Source organism: Lemur catta, chromosome 11, assembly GCF_020740605.2.
Source record: "Lemur catta isolate mLemCat1 chromosome 11, mLemCat1.pri, whole genome shotgun sequence".
NCBI classification, from domain to species: Eukaryota; Metazoa; Chordata; class Mammalia; order Primates; family Lemuridae; genus Lemur; species Lemur catta.
The window spans coordinates 26,522,120-26,540,581 of NC_059138.1; the positions used below are offsets into that span (position 1 = coordinate 26,522,120).

At 37.1% G+C, this 18,462-nt stretch overlaps 1 protein-coding gene and 1 non-coding gene across 3 annotated transcripts in view; both read right to left on the reverse strand.

Moving 5' to 3' along the window:
• Window positions 1-18,462, reverse strand: part of KCND2 (potassium voltage-gated channel subfamily D member 2) — a 439,410-nt gene that overhangs the window by 40,689 nt on the left and 380,259 nt on the right. The gene's annotated exons all lie outside the window — the stretch shown is intronic.
• Window positions 15,411-15,551, reverse strand: LOC123647795. Its single transcript, XR_006738337.1, has one exon. It is a non-coding gene; the product is annotated as a U4 spliceosomal RNA (small nuclear RNA).

The following is an 18,462-nucleotide window of genomic DNA, read 5'->3' on the forward strand; positions in this document are numbered from 1 at the left end:
AAAAATCTGGGAAAGGGAAGAAATAAAAATACCTGTTTCACAAGGTTTTTATGAAGAATTATATAATTATATGACATGTATAGAAAACATTAGCACCATATTGGCAATAGGAAATAGTGAATACGTGACTTGGAAGGCTGATATAACATCATTAGTCACTCTATAAGGGTGACTTTTAGTCTTAACTTCACCATCCATCCCTATTAGACAATGTGTGGGTGGTTTTTCTACAAAGTTCATTATCAATACAGTTGCCTCCTTTAATGGTATTTAGCTGACTATCAGTACATGATACAATTCCATTCCATTAATTCTCTCTCCTTGTTTAACCATTTCTCATGCACAGGTAACAGATTCTAATGAATTTACCTAGGAGATCTGTAATTTATGGTCTGAGTCTACATGTCATCTGACTGGGTTATGTTTCATTGCATTGTGTAGCATGCTTACCCTTGGGCACAACAGCATTTCAATTAAAGAAAGCCAGTGAAGGTATTTCTTTTCTGTCTTTCATTTTCTTTTACTTGTCACTGCTTTTAACTACTGTTATGAAAATTTTTAAAAAAGTGTCTTTCTGATTTTCGAGTTGTCACTTTTGTCTCTCCCCTTCTGCCTTTCATGGAATTGGTGTCTTCTGTGTGCCTCTTTTATCTGAAACAACCTCGTGTACCTTCTTGCTTGATGGAGTCCCAGTTCTGAGGTCAGATTAGCTAGTTTCTTGCTGAAGCACAGGCATCTGGGAAAGGCTAGAAAATGTAGACTTATCTGTGGGTGAACTATTATAGAAGGTGAAGCCAGTCATTGCTTTCACTTGGACTACCCTACCAGTAGCTCTCCTACAGCCTTCATTTCTTGAGCACTCAGAGTCTTCAAGCTGACCTCTTAGGAACAATGTCCCTATACTTCAGCCTGGCTTGTCATCCCTCTGTGGGATCCTGAGTGCTTGATCTATCACAATATCTCATCTACCCCAACCAGAGGCAGATTTACAGGGAAGTTAACAAAGCTTAAGCTTCAAGACCCTGAATGGGGGTGTAGCAATGTGCTCACAGTGCCGTATACATATTTCTTTAATTCTCCGAAGTAAGATAGTATAAGCACTGGAGGTTGGTACTGCTGTCTTTCTATTTTCCCTCCTTATTTCCCTCATGGACAGAGAGTGTCGGAGCATTTTGGGATCTGTCTAAGGGGTTAAGCTGGGCATACAGTTAACTTGAGTTTAGTGGGCTACATTTATGTGACTCGTGGTCACTTCCCTGAATAGCTGTCCTGGTGTAGGATTATTTCCAGTAAGACATCTCCTACTCTCTATGCTAGTCTCCCCACACCTGACACAAAGGTGTAAAGATTAGAACCTGTATCATCCTATAAATGCATTCTAAATCACCTGGCACTTAGAAGTATATAGATTTCCCAGAAGCTAGTCTGTGGAAAATTATTCCAATCATAAGATGTATAAGCTGTTAAGCAAAAGATTCAGTTCCAATTAATGCCACATCAAAGGAGAAGTTCTCCCCTGTCAGTGATAGAATTGATAAAGAAAGGTACTGGTACATTATGCAAGTTTTATAAAATTGTAAAGTAGAATTGATCAGAATTCTTGTCTTTTTAGGAAACAAACCTGTAACAAACAATGCATATGTCTGCTTTATGAATCTCAACTATCAACAAGACAAAAATAAATTTTGATCAACCATGCTAGAGCAGAATTATCTTTCTATTCTTTCTATAGAAAAGATCACAATTATTATTTTTTAAAAAAAGTGGTGAGCACCAAGTATGCAGCCTAAAAATGTGGAAAAAAAAAGTATCACAGATGTATATTAATTGATTAACTCACAGAAATATTACTTTCTGGATTTATTGGCATTCATGTTACTTTTCAACTTTCTTAAAATAAACTTTCTTAAAATTTGTTGTGCACCCTTTTATCATTTTTAGATAAGTCATTTTCTATGAAATGCTATATTGATAACTCCTATGGTCTGAATGTGTTCCCTCCAAAATTCAGGTGTTGCCAATGTGATAGTATTAAAAGCTGGATCCTTTAAGAGGTGATTAGGCTCTAAGGGCTGGTAATGTGAGGGCTGGGAGAACCGGTGAATGGGATTAAGGCCCTTATGAAACAGGCTTTATGCGGCATTTGGCTGGCTTGTCTGTCTGCCTTCTGCCATGTGAGGACACACTGTTCCTCCTCTCCAGAGGATGCAGCCCTCGCTAAACACATAAACCTGCAGGTGCCTTGATCTTGGACTTCCCAGCCTACAGAACTGTGAGAAACAAATTTCTGTTCTTTATACGATACCCAGTTTGTGATATTCTGTTCTGGAAGCATAAAATGGATTAAGACAATAACTTATTTATGTTTTTGTCTAAAAGAGGGTTCTCAAAATTATATAATCTTCAGGCCCCACGAAAGCTATATCCACCCTTTACTCCAACTCCGTACACCTTATCATCAGAAAATTAAATGTAAGGTATAACAAGCATTTTGTACGACCCTTTGTACTCATTTTATGTTGAGGTTCTAACCCGTGCTGTGTGCCCATCTAGAGTTTTCTTACAGCCTAACCCTATAAAAAGGACAGTAAATTGCATCGTCCCACCCTCTGGTTGTACTGTTGTCCCACTGCTTGGAGTGAAATAGAAGTTAGCCAATAAAGGACCCTTTGTGGGGATAAGAGAGACAGGAGGAGTTCACAGATCCAGGGATGTTAGGGATGGAATAAGAAAAGAAAGGAGAGAGAAAGGAGCAGAGGCACTGATAGAAGGGGACACATCACATGGGCAGAGAGAGATCTCAATTCCTTTTCCATTCCCAGTTCCAAATTCTCTCAGTCTTGAGATCCATGGAATTATATGATTATGTGTAATCTTTTTTTTTTTTTTTGAGATGAGGTCTCTTGTTCTGTCACTCAGGTTGGAGTGCAGTGGTATAATCATACTTCACTTTAACCTCAAACTCCTGGGTTCAAGTGATCCTCCTGCCTCAGCCTCTTGAGTAGCTAGAACCATAGGCACCTGACACCATGCCTGCCTAATTCTTAAATTTTTTGTAGAGAAGGGGTCTCACTATGTTGCCCAGGCTGGTCTCAAACTCCTGACCTCAAGTGATCCTCCTGCCTCTTTCTCCGAAAGTGCTGGGATTACAGACATGAGCCACTGCACCTGGCTTGTAATCTTATTAACACCAATGCTTCACATCCCTCACTTATGTAATTGAATTTTGAGTGGCTCTCCATTCCTGGAAACAAAGTCCTCTTGACAAATTTCCACTTTATTTGAGGACTCTGGAAAATGATAATTATGATTACTTGAATGCCAGCCCAATTATTGAATACCTACAACATCTCTAATCTTCATAACATCCCCAGCACATAGCTATTATTATCAATATTTTACAAATGAGAAAAGGGCCTTGGAAAAGGAGAGTAACTTGCTAAGGGTCATATAACCAGAAAGTGAAGCTGGGTTGGAACTCACCACCTTAGTCTAACTTCAAACTGTGTGTTCTTTCCATTTATCATGCTGCCTGTCAATGTCCAAAGCCAAGAAAATTAATTTCTGATGATGGAATTTTACACATGATAGTGAGCACATGACTGTTGAATGTTAGAACAGGAAGAAGTCATACAGACCATTCAATTCAACACCTTGTTTTTACATTGAAGTCATTGAGGTCTTAGAAAAATATAGCTCAAGTTTCCAGAGCAGAGCTAAGAACTTGGGTCTCCAGGCTTCCTTTCATCAAATTTTACCTATCCTGATGATGTGAGAGAATCCCAGACATTGCCTAGTACTGTTATGCTTGAATAAAAAGTATTTGCTTCTGGTAGACTCATATCTAATAATTCACATTTTTTATTCCAAAAGAGAACATTAATGGCAAATATTAAAGGAATTAAAATATGACTTCCGTTAAAAAGCACTTACATTTTATTCTACGTGTTCATTCATTTTAAAGGATTTATTCTTTATATCATTTAGTTTATTTAAAACTAGAAAAATGACAATACTTGCTATCATTTATCAAATATTTGCTGTGCTTTACATACATTATTTCAAATCCATATACAACGTAGAATTTATAGGGACAATGAGACTTAGATAAATTGAGTAATTTACACAATGTCACCCAAATGATAAGGAGCAAAGCAGTATTTTTAACCTACTTCTTGTTAACTACAAATAGCAAGTATTTTACCAATTTTGTTGAAGTTTAACATATGTAAGACTCAAAACGTGAGCATTTAGACACGGTTTATATTATGCCCTTGTTATTTTGTATTTCCTTTCTTACTATCTGTGAAATGATTATGGCTTGCCATTGAAACCAGTGATGTGGTCAGTAGCTTCTAAATATTCCTTGAACAGAAATCTTGGTACATAAATACTCAGAGGTTGTGAATTTTCTCATTGAGCAGGAATAGCCTTTGAAGAAAAGATTATTATAAGAAAAACGACTCAGCTGACCAGAGATTTAAGATTTAAAAATCATTTCTGTATTTTAAGCTGGAGTTCAAGGATTTATAAGAGGAGATTTACTTAAGCCTGTAGGAAAAAAAGTATCCTGGAAATACTGAAATACTGAATAATGTATCATCCAAAAATAAGCCTGAATTTATTATGAACTTCTGATATTTTAAAAATGTCTCTTTCTAAAATTGCTCCTTGGCTATGGTACGGTTGATTTCACTGATATTGATTTTTGTTCTTCTTGAATAAACAGATAGAGGTTATAAAGGTAATATTCTTTATCTAGACTTTTCCACTCAAGATTCTATTAGAAGGAAAGTAGACAGGACTGGGCAGTGTTTGGCCAATAGCCATTATTATGGGAGGTAAAATGAATATAAATTTAGCATAGTGCCTGGCGTACAGTAAAAGCTCAATAAGTGTTAGCTATTGCTATTTTTATTATTGGCCATAGAAAGATGCCAGGGAAACCATCAGAAATGTGAATGACTTCCTAAAACGAGCATAGCATTTTGTCAAATGTTTCATGAGACATCCGAGTGTGCGAGGCTAGTTGAGGAAAAGAGTAGCTTTATGTAGCTCTGAGATGGGATTTGGTTCTCATCTGGCTTTGTGCCAGCCGTGTCACAGCCCTTGTCTGTTACCGTGGAAGTGTGATCTGACCTGCTGATGTGACATTGCTGACACCACAGTGTGGCCAGTGCCACCTGCATGGTATCAGCACTTTTCCTCCTGCAAATGCCTTATACCTCTAATAAATATCCACTTTCTCTCTCTGGGGATGCACTTTCTTTTCTCCTCTTCTTGCACTGAGGGCCCCCATTCAGGTTCTAGTGCTGTGGGGTAACTCTCCTTTTTGAATGTGACAGCAGATGAGCTGGCTCACGTCATTTTTCCACTTGTAGTTATCTAAAAGGAGAAACCGGCAAGCCAAACACTCTGCCAGCATAGCCACATTGCTTCCAATTATCTTAACTACAAAGGGTGAAAAAACATCAGTTCAATATCCAGATAATCATTCTCAGCGAGGGTTCACGACCTCTGAAAGGCAGTTTGCCAAGGTCCCGGGCATCACCGTCTGGAGGGTGGTGGCTAAATGCCTACTCCTGTCATGAGGTAGCAAGAATGGAAGAGCATTGACCTTGGATAATTCCCAAAGGAAGTTGCTGAGGACGGGTGGGTGCAGCTATGATTTTGTTGTTAATTTAATAGGATGTTGGTTGCAATGTTGTTAATTTAATAGGGAATTGGTTGCAGAGTATCCAGTTAATGTGTCAGTGAAAGCAAGTGTGAAAATTTGACTCATCTTCAGAGGCTTTCTCTCTTTGACAGCAGCCATTCAAAAGTTTCTAAATGGTGCCAATTAGCTCTTCCATCACTGGACCACAGAGGACATCTAGATTACACATTCCACATTTGAGTCTATTTCTACTCATTTCATGGGTATATTGAAGATAAGTAAACAGTGAAGATAATGAATAATCACACAGGTGAACTGATACAACTTCCCAGGCAACTTATTTAGAAAGATGAGCCTCCTTCTTGAATATGACCAATTAGCTACCCGAATTTTCACCCTAAATTCACCTGGAGCCTACTTTATGATTTCTTGCCCCAGCCCCCTTACCAGGTAGGGAGAGCTTTGGAATCTTTACATCTTCATTGTGAATGGAACCGTGTGACAGCAATTGCCACTCACATCCCAATAAAGCTAACATATATTTCCTTCAGTAACAGAACTAGAACCCTGGTTGTTTAGCTAGGCATTACAGCCATTCACTAGATATCACTTCTGCTAGGCATGACCATGGGCCACACCCTGAGGATAGGGGAGAAATGATGTGGAAAGAGCCTGGGTCTCTGAAGGCAAAATATTGGCCTTCTACTTCCTACCTTTATTCTCCCTTTATGTAAGAGTCAAATATATGTCCATCTTGTTTAAATTACATGGCCAAAGCAATCTAGATACAGAGCATAATGATTTTACAGATTTTTTTCATAATATTCATTAGCTATTGTCTTCCCCTTCATCACTCTTTAGAAACCTATATACTTTTTGCATTCGATAAACAACTATTGAACAAATAAATCTTAACCATTTTAGAACAGCTTGTATTACACCTACAGAACTGAAAAACATTGATTTCAACATTTGTCTTGCCTCATGAAGGGCTTTGCCAAGCTGATTAAAATTGTTTTAATTTTAATCAATTTTTCTATTTTTTTAAGTGCTCAAAAGTTTGCATGTTGAAATGGGCCATAATGTATTAATTATGATTTATGTCATGGTTGTTAAGAGTCCATCTAAATGCACATTGACTTCAAATAAAGATTTATCATGTCATAGTCTTATAGGATGGCCACAGATAAAAATATGACTTTGTAAGTTGTCACTCAGTTGGAATAATGTCTCACACATGCTTCAATAAGGCATAGTGCTACTAAGGGGGAAAGAGTTAGTATAGGTAAAGATAACCATACAAGTGTTTTTTAAAAGTGTAATTAAACTTATAAGAATTAGCCATATGAAGTTTTTCCCTTTCTACTGGCTCATTATTTGCAGTAAATATACATGATCAAAACATTGCCATTAAAAAACAAAACATTCCTTTCACCACTCAATGTCCATCTACTTTACCTTTCTATTTATCGCCTTTTTGTTAGAGATAAACTTCATAAAATATTACTCTAAACGCACTTATATGCTCACTTCTATGAGGCTTTTCTGACTTAATTTTTCTTGACCAATCTATGGCACATGCCACTGTTTTCAACATCATCCCTGAAGCTCTCTGAACTCTCAGCTCCCATGAGCGTTCTTGCCCTGGTTCTCTTAATGTAATGTCCACCCCTTATTCTCATTCACTTGTGCCCTGTCTTCCTCCATGCCTAAAATATTGTTTTTCCTGAGGTTCGATCATGAGTTTCTTTCTCTCCTTCACCTTCGCATGTATATCAAGGCTTCACATACCAGGTATTTTCTGATGACTGATAATTGTATATTTTATTTCCTGAAACTCAGAGTTGTATTTCTCTAATCATTAACAAAACCCCACCAATCTAAGACTGGCATTACCCACATTGAATGTCAAACTGTTGCTTTCTCCTCCTCCAAGAGCATTTTCTCTTTGGGGGAATGGCATCACCATTTTCCTTCTCTCTCTCTCTTTGCCACGAAAAGCCCATTCATCCTTTAAGATTAATAACAAATCCCACCTCTTCTTAAAAATGTTTCTGACCTTCTTGGAAGCTTTTCCTCTTCTGTGTTTCTGCTCCTTGTCCCCATAATGCCAAGGGGATACTTGTGTTTAATATTGTCACTCTGTGTTGTCATTAATTTACTTATAAAACATCATTTCACTGTTGGTTTCTTTCAAGCAAGGCTTTTGGTTGTTTTTCTCCATGAGTCCTACCACAATGACTCATACAAATGAAAAGTCCCAGAAATGCTTTCGAATAAATGAATGAATGTTTTCTCAGCCTTTGCCAACAGTGGCATAATTTGGATACATTATTCATTGATTTAATCCTATTTTTCATTTGCTAGACTTTAATAATCTCCCATATCAACTAGTCTCCTTTTTAAAATAAGTTAAATTCCTATTAATTTTAAAGACTTTTTTAATATAACAGAAATATCTAAGAGTATAGAAAACAATTTTAGAAGAATCATAGTATTTTCTTATTTTCTCATCTTTTGAGCCTAAGAACAGAACTATTTTCTTGGTGGTAAAGGAGAAATACATATCAGAATACAATATCAAATTCCCTTTATAGGGCAATTGTCGTTAGAAGACCTTTTGAGTTTGATATTAGGATTTATTCTACAATCTCCTCAATTAATGACACAGCGTGGTATATGAGTAGGTACTCACCAAATATTTGTTGAATGATTTTATGCATGGATGACTTCATCCACTGTTTCAAGTTGAGATAGTATGTGGATTAGCTTATAGCTCAGAGTAATCCTGAGAAGCTGACCCTGACTGAGAGCATAATGCATGCCAGGCATTTTTTCTTTTTGTTTTATGTGTATTATCTCACTTAATCCTTATGATAACCTTATAAAGTAAAAATCATCATGATCATGATCATCATCATCATTATTTCTATTTAACAAATTGGGAAACTAAGCCACAGAGGGTTTTAGAAAATTGTCTGGAATCTAACCATTAGCAAGCAGTAGAGCTGAAACGTAAGCCCAGCAGTCTCACTGAAGCATGCCTGCTCTTAAGTAATTTGCTATAGCTGCTCTGTGATAGACAAAGGACCTCCAAATATAGAAGAGTAAATCTATATATACAAATGTGCTTCCCTAAAATATAAGGGTTATGGGTAATCTAAATATTCCTTGACATTTTTTTCCAGAAATAAGTATAGTGATATTTTGAAATCCATGACCACAACTTGATGAACAATAAATAAGGTCTCTTTGTTATTTTCTAAAATGCCCAGTAACTTTATTTGAGAGCAGTTGATACATAATATTAAAAATAGTTCTTCAATCTCAGGCCCTGTTGAATATATTTTATTGTTTGGTGGCAGGGTACTTCCACTTTAAGTATATGTCACAGCTTTGCTAATTGCTTTTTGTACCATTATGCTGGCATTAGTCCCTCAGTTTCTACTTTTCATTCCCTTGCAGTTGGTCCACTGGGGTAAACTTACTGCTTCCTTACATTTTTGCATTTTATATGCTCTCACGTTTTTAATGAAACCTCTCTAAAGGATAATCTGTATATCACCACATGCATGACTTACATTTTAAAGTATACAGCAAAAATTTATACTCTGCAAAAGCTTTTAAATCCTATTTAGCATATCAGACTAGGGACTCTTTATTTTGAGGTATTTTGGTGTTCTTTTTAAATATCCTTGAGCTCTACTTTAGCTTCTAAAACAAATAATTGAATACAAAATTCCTCACATGCCCAGATAAATCTAAAAGGAAATTCTTTGACCCATCCAGGAAGAAAAAATATTAACTTTTAAATGGTTGGCATTTGAGATCAACACTGGAAAGATGCTTAGTTAAGTAACCCAAAAATGATCAGTTGCAGTATAAAAAGTTACCCTCTGATTACTTTACCTCATAGTAATTGCATTTGAAAGGAGAAAACACATAAACTATATCTGTAATTAGAATGCAAACTCACACACATTTATCAGTGCTTAGGGAAGATTGATCCCCTCAACACACTCTCTTCCTGGGTGAAAAATGATAACACTTTTACTCATTCAGCAGTTTGAAAGCTGTGTGAAATAGAATGTTCTCACGATATTAAAAAAGGCATTATTTGCAAATGTATAGAACTCCAGGTTTTCAAAATATTTAATTACATTTACTTGATAATCTATAATCATTTTACTTATAGTCTTAGTCTGTTTTGTGTTGCTATTACAGAATACTCGAGACCACGTCATTTATAAACATTAGGAGTTTATTTGGCCAATGGTTTGGGAGGCTGGAAGTCCGAGAGCGTGGCGCTGGCACCTAGTGATGGCATTCATGCTGCATCATCCCACGGTGAAAGGCAGAGGGGCAAGAGAGTGAGAGGGCAAGAGCAAGAGGTGACCAAAGAACTTGCTTTTATAACAAGCCCACTCTGGAGATAGCTAATACGCTCTCATTATGGCAACAGTAGTCCATTTAGGAGGGAAGAGCCTTTATGATCTAAGCACCTCATATTAAGCCCTGCCTCCCAACACTGTTGCATTGTGGATTAAGTTTCCAAACATGAACTTTGGGGAACACATTGAAACCATATCACTGATCAAGAAATACAATTTAGGGTTTAGGTTCAGTCCATATATTTTTATAACATGGTTGACTTTAATATGGAAAAATGACCCAAGAGGTCACAAAATGCTTCCTCAAAGGAATACATGTTGGGTCTTTGTAAGCCCCTCCTAATTAGCAACGGGAATGGCTAAACTAAACTTGGCCCTGGCACTCCTAGAAAAATGCTAATTGAGCCTTCAGCTCAGCCAAAATCTTTTTCCATTGAGGAAAAAAAATAGTATTTTAATATTGTGAAATGATTTCCTTTTACTTATTCACTACCAACAAAGAATGTTTGTCTGTAATCTGTATGGAAAATAATATCATACTGGGTTGTCCAAGAAAAGTAAAACTAGCCTTTTCTAAAGATAAATTATAATTTGAGTTGGGTAGCTTTATGCAATAGACATGTTGCTTGGATAATGACATTTCTGGCTGGTTGCCTTGTTCGATGCTCCCAGAAGTCGTTTCCATTGAGGCTATTAAATAAAAGAATTGATGTGATATGGAACTCAAGTCAGTCATGCCCCTTGTATAAGGATTAGTTGACTCTTTGATTTATTTTGGCATTTCATTTTACACCTCTTTTTGAAATCAACTCATGGCAGTGTGGCCAATCAACTTCTATCTATAAACCACACAGTTTACTTCTACTTTGAGATACTTTATATGTATTCTGATTAGTCTTATATCATCACAAAAGTTACTAGAAATAACTGAATCAAGGGCTTTAAATTCAGAGGGTAAGAAGTGGAAGGTTGTGTGTATAAGCAGAAGAAAATGAAATTACCATTTCCGCTGTCATCATCATCATCATCATCATCATCATCATCATCAATAAATGTATTTAATAAGTTCATATACGCATTTGCCATTTTCTGCCTCTTCTCATTATAGTTTCAGATGAAGGCATACACATTTGAGAATTATTTAAAACATGCTAAGTCTAGCCTAACTCCTCCCCTTCTTAAAAAGCAGCAGATACTGTGGTAGACTACCAGCTTATGCAACAATTCAGCGACACTCTTTCACAAAATATTTCTGACATAAGGTGGGAAATCTCATGGTCTCATCAACAGAGAAAATATAAAACAATAAACAACATACTTTCTATTGTCAAATATTCCTGTCTTTATAATTAAGGACAAACACACTTTTTCTGCATTTGGTTGTTGTTTCTAAAATGAAAGTAGACCAATAAGGGAGACAACTTCTGCCTTAAGAAGAAGTTGTCTATTTTTTTGTCGATCTATTTTTTTCTGTTTTGATTATTACAAAACAAAATTTACCCTTGAATGTTTTGATAATTGCATCTGCATGGCAAAAGGATGCCTGAGTTGAGAGGTGTACTTTGATCTTTGTAGGCTGTCGGTTTGGCTGTGGGTGGTTGCCAAAGAACTGCCATTTATCTACCAGGAAGGAAGTAACCAACCACAGTGTTCAATGTGCACATTTAAATTTGGAAAGTAACTATCCATATCACCCTAAAAAAAAATTATGCTTCATCATGTGTTCAGCATCATGGAGTACTAAACAATAGGATAACAACTAAATCCCTAAAGGGAACTTGAAAACTTTGTTGGGAAGAAAGGATCCAGTCATCAATCCAGTTTACAATAAGTGATAAAATGTGTGTGTGTGTCAGGGGGTACAGGGGGTTGGGCCAGAAGGGAAAGACAAGTGCTGTAGTAATTCAGTGGAAGGAAATCATATTTAAACTGGACTTTGAAGATTGGGTAGGGTTTGGGAGAGATGACAGATATACAAACCAGTATTCCAGCCTGGAGCAAAGGTAGAGAAATAGAATAGAACATGGGTGGATTTGGAGGGTGTTGGTAGTCTAGGTCATACAAAAAAGCCATGTGACTTCTAAGTATGCCCAATGCTGGAGGTTAACTTCACAGCAGCCAATTTTCCAGCGTAGAACCAGGGCAAGCATCTCAGAGCATTACAGACATCATCGAGGGTAGTAATACCAACATGAAATAGAATTATGGTGCTCCTTCTAACTCTCTTTAGATTTAATATTTGTCACAGTTGGAGGTTGTAAAATGTTACTATGGAAAAAATATCTATATAGTTCCACTAGAACAGAGGGTGGCTTAGTTTGAACTTGTCATTATATAATGCTTGGCTCACATAGGAAGAGATAATTGTCTTCAAACCTGGTTCTGTATTTAGCCCTTTGCAATGGAAGAAAGGATTTCTAAGTCATGGTTATTTATTTATGAATTGTGTCTGTCTTAATTAAACCCAGGTTTCAGACTATGCAGGCTATATGCACATGACAATACTTTGTAAAGACCAACTGTGCCTACCTATAGATGTCCAACATGAAAGATTGTTTCTTAAAATATCAAGCTGGGATGGACTTGCCCCACCAAATTGTGTGGATAAAAAGCAGAGCCAAAGTCTTTCAAAGCTTTGGGAAATGTAGACAATTATTGCATCGGGCTGGAGGCACTGGACACAAATGGGCTCGGGAAAGGAGGCAACGACATGGTGGCCAAGGGTTGGCCAATTCCTGCAAAATTGACAGGAAAGATCCTTTTTGTCTGTTTTTGACTTTTTACATTTTTCATCTCCTTTTTGGCCTTTCTCTGCCATATGATTAATTCTGCTGCCCCGGCATAGTAGAAAGGAAAGAGAGATGCACTGGGGGTCAGAAAGAACTATGTTCTAGCTGTTACTTGTCAGCTGCATGACTATAACCTCTCTGAGTCTCAGTTTTTAATTCTGTAAAATAGGAATGATAATACTTTTTTGTGAGAATTAATTGAGGTATTGCAGATAAAATAGCTAACATGGAGCTAAATCTGCAGTAATCACATATTGGAAGCTGGTTTATTTCCCTACTTCCTTCCTTCCTCCCTCTTCCCACACCTCATCTCTCCTTTTCTTTGCCTCCTTCCTCTCATTTTTTATTCATTATCCATTTTAAAATATCTTTTAACCACTTCCCATTTGGTAGGTACTATGGTTGGCAGTAAGAATAAATTGGTGCCTTGAAGAGGAAGAATAATCCCTGCCCGCATCAGCTTACCTTCTAATAGGAAAGGCAAAGCAGTACATAAATGAATGTAAAAAATTATATCTTTTAAGTATAAAGCAGAAGTATATGGTGCTCTGAGGGTGAACAATAGGATTGTTAATACCTTTTCCTTTTTCTATTTCAGTAAGTATAAAAAGAAAAAAATGTGCTGGAGTAGAACTCAGAAAATTCATAGAAAATGTAAATGTTTATGTCTTGGTGGACTGACGGAGCTTGAAACCTATGAATGTTGGTACTTCTGTACTTTGAGATGCCTGGAATCAGAAAGTTGAATAAAAAACAGCACAATCTATTTCTACTTCAGGTTTTTTTTAATGCTTTTTTTTGTCCACTTTCTTCTGTGAGTAGTTGTTTTAGTAGGCTTTGATATGTTTACTATTCCTTTGATTAAATGAATAGTAATTCCTTTATTCCTTTGGGGAAAAATGTACTTGGGAGTTCAAAACAGTGGGTTGCCCAGAAACTCTTAAGTCCAATCACATTACAACCACTCAATAGAAAATAAACCTTCTTCCCTCACAGGAGTTTCATCTTAACAAATTGAGGTGAGGCAGCTTCACAGGATGGAATGCCCTACAGGGGCTGAATCCTCTCCCGGACCCTCTGGCTTGGAGAGAATATAGAATGCAGAGTCTTCATCTACATAAGAGCTCTTGCCACAAAGTGACAAAAGTCAGCAGTCCCCAACAGCAGGATACTTTCTTATTGAATAATAATTCTTTTCTTGTTAATCCTAGAAGGGATAGGTTCTTTGCAGGGTGCCTTGGAATCTAGGATAAGATTAACTTTTCATTAAAGGACTATGCCTGGGAAACCTTTTCTTACTCACCCTGTCTGCCAAGGCTGAGGGATTTGGGTCCTGTTGGTGTGTTTATGTCACATCAACATAATCTAGTGTAACATTTTCTCTCATTATAGTAAGTCGTGATTTTAAGGACAAACTTGGAGGAGAAAAATAAAAGATAGCTACCAAAAAATATGTATAAGAGGATTTAGAATTCTCTGAGCTCCTAGATCTGAACTTTCATTCACAGTATTCATATCACTTGACCTATTCACAGCATTTGACACAACTGACCCCAAGCTTCTCCTCAGAAAATTTTCTTTCTGCATTTGGCTTTAGGGCTCTGCATTCTCCTTACTTTCCTCCGGCCTAACTGGCCTCTGCTTCTCAGTCTTCTCATCACCTCAACTCCTTTTTCCTGAGAGTGATCCAGCTCTCAGCACCAGCTCCACCTCCTTGGAGGTCCCCATACTCACACCGTTGGGGACCATATCCAGTCATTGGCTTCATAACGTTTATACTCGGATGATGCCCAAATGCGATTCTCCAGGTTAGACCTCTTCCTTGGATTCTAGACTCACACATCCAACTACCTATGTGTCATCGCCATTTGTGTGCAGTAGGCATCTGAAGATTGACATATCTAAAACTCCACTCCTAATATCCCCCTCCAATTCTGGTTTTTTCCTGTCTCCCCTGGTTTAGTTAAAGGTAGCTCCATCCCTTAAGTTGCTCAGGCCAAAAATCTCAAAGTCAACCTAGACTTCTTTCTCTTACATTCACTGTCCAATCTGTTGAAAAACCCATGTTAGCTCAACATTTGCAATAAACTTACTGTCCAATGTCTTTCCTACATTTCCTTGGTGAAGACTTAGTTCAAACCACCATCTTCTCTCTCCTGGGTTGTTGTAATAGCCCCCGATTGCTCTCCCTGCTTCTGCCTTGTTTCTCAAAGTCTAGTTTAGCCTAGTAGCCAGAGAGATCCTGTTAAAGCAGATGTTAGAAATATCTTATACTGGTTACTTCTTTGCTTCAAACCCTCCATTGGCTTCCAATCTCACTGTGGGTACAACCAAAGTCACTGGAATGGTCTATAAAGCCATACACTGTCTGATCTTCAGTCAACTCTCTTTCCCATTATGTATTAATACTAGCAGCACTCCCTGGCCTCCTTAATGTTCCTCATAGACCCCAGACATGCTCCTGCCTCAGGGCCTTTGCACTTGCCAAGACTTCTCTTTTCCTGGATATCCGAAGGCTCACTTCTCACTGCCTTTAGGTATTTATTTTATTTATTTATTTATTTTTAAATTCAGTCTCCATAGAGACTGTCAAAAATTGCCAATGCCGACTATATTTCAAGTCGTCATGGCGGGCTATTGGGAAAAGTTTTCAATTAGCAATAATCGTGCCTCGGATAAACCTCATTGGCTACGATACTGCCACTGCCCAAAGCTAGGTATTTATTTAAATGTCGTCTTCTTAGTGTAGATTTTTCTGACCACTCTACTTAAAATTTCAACATCCACACCCCTCCCCAGCACTTCTTATCCTCATTCTTGTTTTCTTTTTCTCTATTGCATGCTTCATCCTCTAACACACCATGTATGTTACTTTTTCATTTTGCACATATCTGTCCTCTCTCCCACCTCCCACTAGCATGGAAGATCCATTCCATGAGGGCAAAGGTTTTTGTCTCTTTTATCCACTGCTGCATTCTCATGGCTTAGAATAGTGCTTGGCACACAGAGGTGGTCAATAAATATTTCTCAATTGGTTAAGTGTGATTATCAGAAATAAAATTTGTTATTTGTGACTCTAAATGCATCCTCACCCTGCTTGATGTGTTTCTACTTTATTTCCTACTCCCATCTGCTTGTCCTGCATTGTCCCAGTGTCCTGTCCCTCACCAGGTGGGGGCATAAGCAAAGATGAAGCTGTCGGTGATGCAAACAGGGTTCTGTCCCTGCATGGTGGTGTAGTCTGGTGCCTCTGCTAACTTACTCAGGACACCTGAAAGCACATGGCTCTCTCCTCTGTCCTGATGCCACCCATGCAGTGACACTTGGACCTCTCTGGAAGTTATTTGTGGACTTTTCCTTTATGAGAAGTATTATATGAAAAGGTAATAGTACTATATTTGTGTGTATGCACATTTTCATTTAAAAAATAACAAAGCAAATTTAAAAGCCATTCTAAAGAAAGCATTTTTTCTGTATGCCTTACACTTGCACCATATATTAGTTATTCATGGACAGGTGCCAGGGCACATAATCATTTATTGCATGCTTGGCATGGAAAATAAATATTTCCATTTTTAATAAAAAATGATCACTGAAAAAAAGAAACATTTCCTAATTCCAGAATCCGGTAGATGGAGTTATGCTATGATTTATAAGGTGCCAAGGAGAAGATCATAAAGGATCCAGAAGTACCATTGATTTCACTAGAACTACACACCCTTCTGCAGATGGTAAGAGATAGGCAATAGTAAATACCCTCTAAGTTATTCCACCTGCCAACATTGGTACAGAGGATCCAGAAGCCTGTTTCTTAGCTGAAGGATGCTCTGGGGAATTACTTAATGGAGAATATTCCCACAATAAAAAAGTTGTTTAGGCTTCCACCCTCATTTAATTTGCTTCTTCAGTAGATAATATGACCTCTGTTTAAAAGGAGAAAAAAATGGGGCTGCAAAAGGAACTTGACTTATGCATATTCCACTCTACAAGTAAGCACATTATTGCAATGTTCAAGTACATTACCTAAGTAGTTTTAGAGAGAGGGATGGTGATGATTTATGTCTAAGTTATTATATAAATCATAATTACTAAACCAGAATATTGATCCAGAAATAAAATGAAGGGCAACCTGTATCATAAATTTTATGACTAGGGGTTTTTTGTATATATTTCAAGTACATATTAGGTCTAAATTATACAGATAGTGACTTTAAATTTAGACACGTAGTCTTTATAAACAAAAAAAAAGCAATCTATGAAATCAGGTTAGTGAGCTGGAAATATTTTAGCTCAAAAAAAAATGAAACACCTATTTCAACGTATGTATCTAATTCCTAAACATTTAAAACAGGAAAACTAAATTTCATTACAGTATAATTTATTGTGATTAAAAATTGATGACAGTCAAAAAGAAAACAACGGCATTATTTCCTGGTATTCCGTATTGTGCTTGTGGAATATTTTTATTTTGTGTCTTGTGTTGCATTACTTGTTGTCCAGAAAGTAAAAATGCAATGTGATATTAGAAGTGAGTATCTGAATTAGGCCCACTACTGTGCATTTTTCTACTCATAGTCCCATTTCTCTTAAGACTCTATAAAACAGTGACACTCTGTGTGTGTTTATAACCATGATTAGGCTCTCTGAAGTGTTGAGGAAAGGTGAAGCAGAGGGGGTGCCAGTTGAAAGAGAGAATTGACCACGTGGAGTTTGCTTTTGAATCCATCAGAGCTATCTCTTCTGTAAAAAATATTATCTTTATTTTCGGGGTCTGCTTATTGGCATACACGAGGGAAGACTTCCCTTCCTCTTGCTTGGTCTAAGAAATGGAGCTCACTTTTTGACACTCTCAACACCAGGAAAATCATACAGAAGTACATTTTCAGATTAGAAGAGGTTTCTCTAATTTTGTCATCATAACTAGACTTCAGTCTTGTTCTTTTAACATATTTTTCTTTGAGGATTATGTTATAGAATCAAGATGGAGGAATCGTGAAACAAAGACAGAATGATGGGCATGGTAAATATTTTCCCTCGGCTCCATCAGACAAGAGTTTGCTGATCAGGTGACCAACATTAACAAGTCAGAGAGAGCTTCATATGCTGTTTCAGAAACTTTAAGGAGATCAGGACAACGAATTAGTCTTTGAGTAATGTAGAGTTTCCAGGGCTTGGGAAATACCCCTTCTATAGAGCAGAGTGGCAAATTTCAGACCATGGGTGAATTTGGCTCCCCTCATGTTTTGGTACAGCCTGAAAGCTAAGAATGGTTCTTAACATTTTAAATGGCTGATATATCAACATGGTATGAAATTAAAATTTCAGTATTTACAAATAATATTTTATTGGAACCCAGACATTCATTTGTTTGTATATTTTCTGAGTGCTTGTATGCTACAATAACAGAGCTGAGTAGTTTTGACAGACAGTATGGCCTACAAAGGTGAAAATATTTACTGTCTGATGCTTTACAGAAAAAAGTTTGTGGACCTCTGGCATAGGGCATAATTTACATAATTAAATCATTTGCAGTATAAACTTGGGATAATTTTATCTGTACATAATAGCTTTAGTTTGGGAGCTCTAGCTTTTAAGAAAGCCACATTTACTCATGTGCTGGACTGAA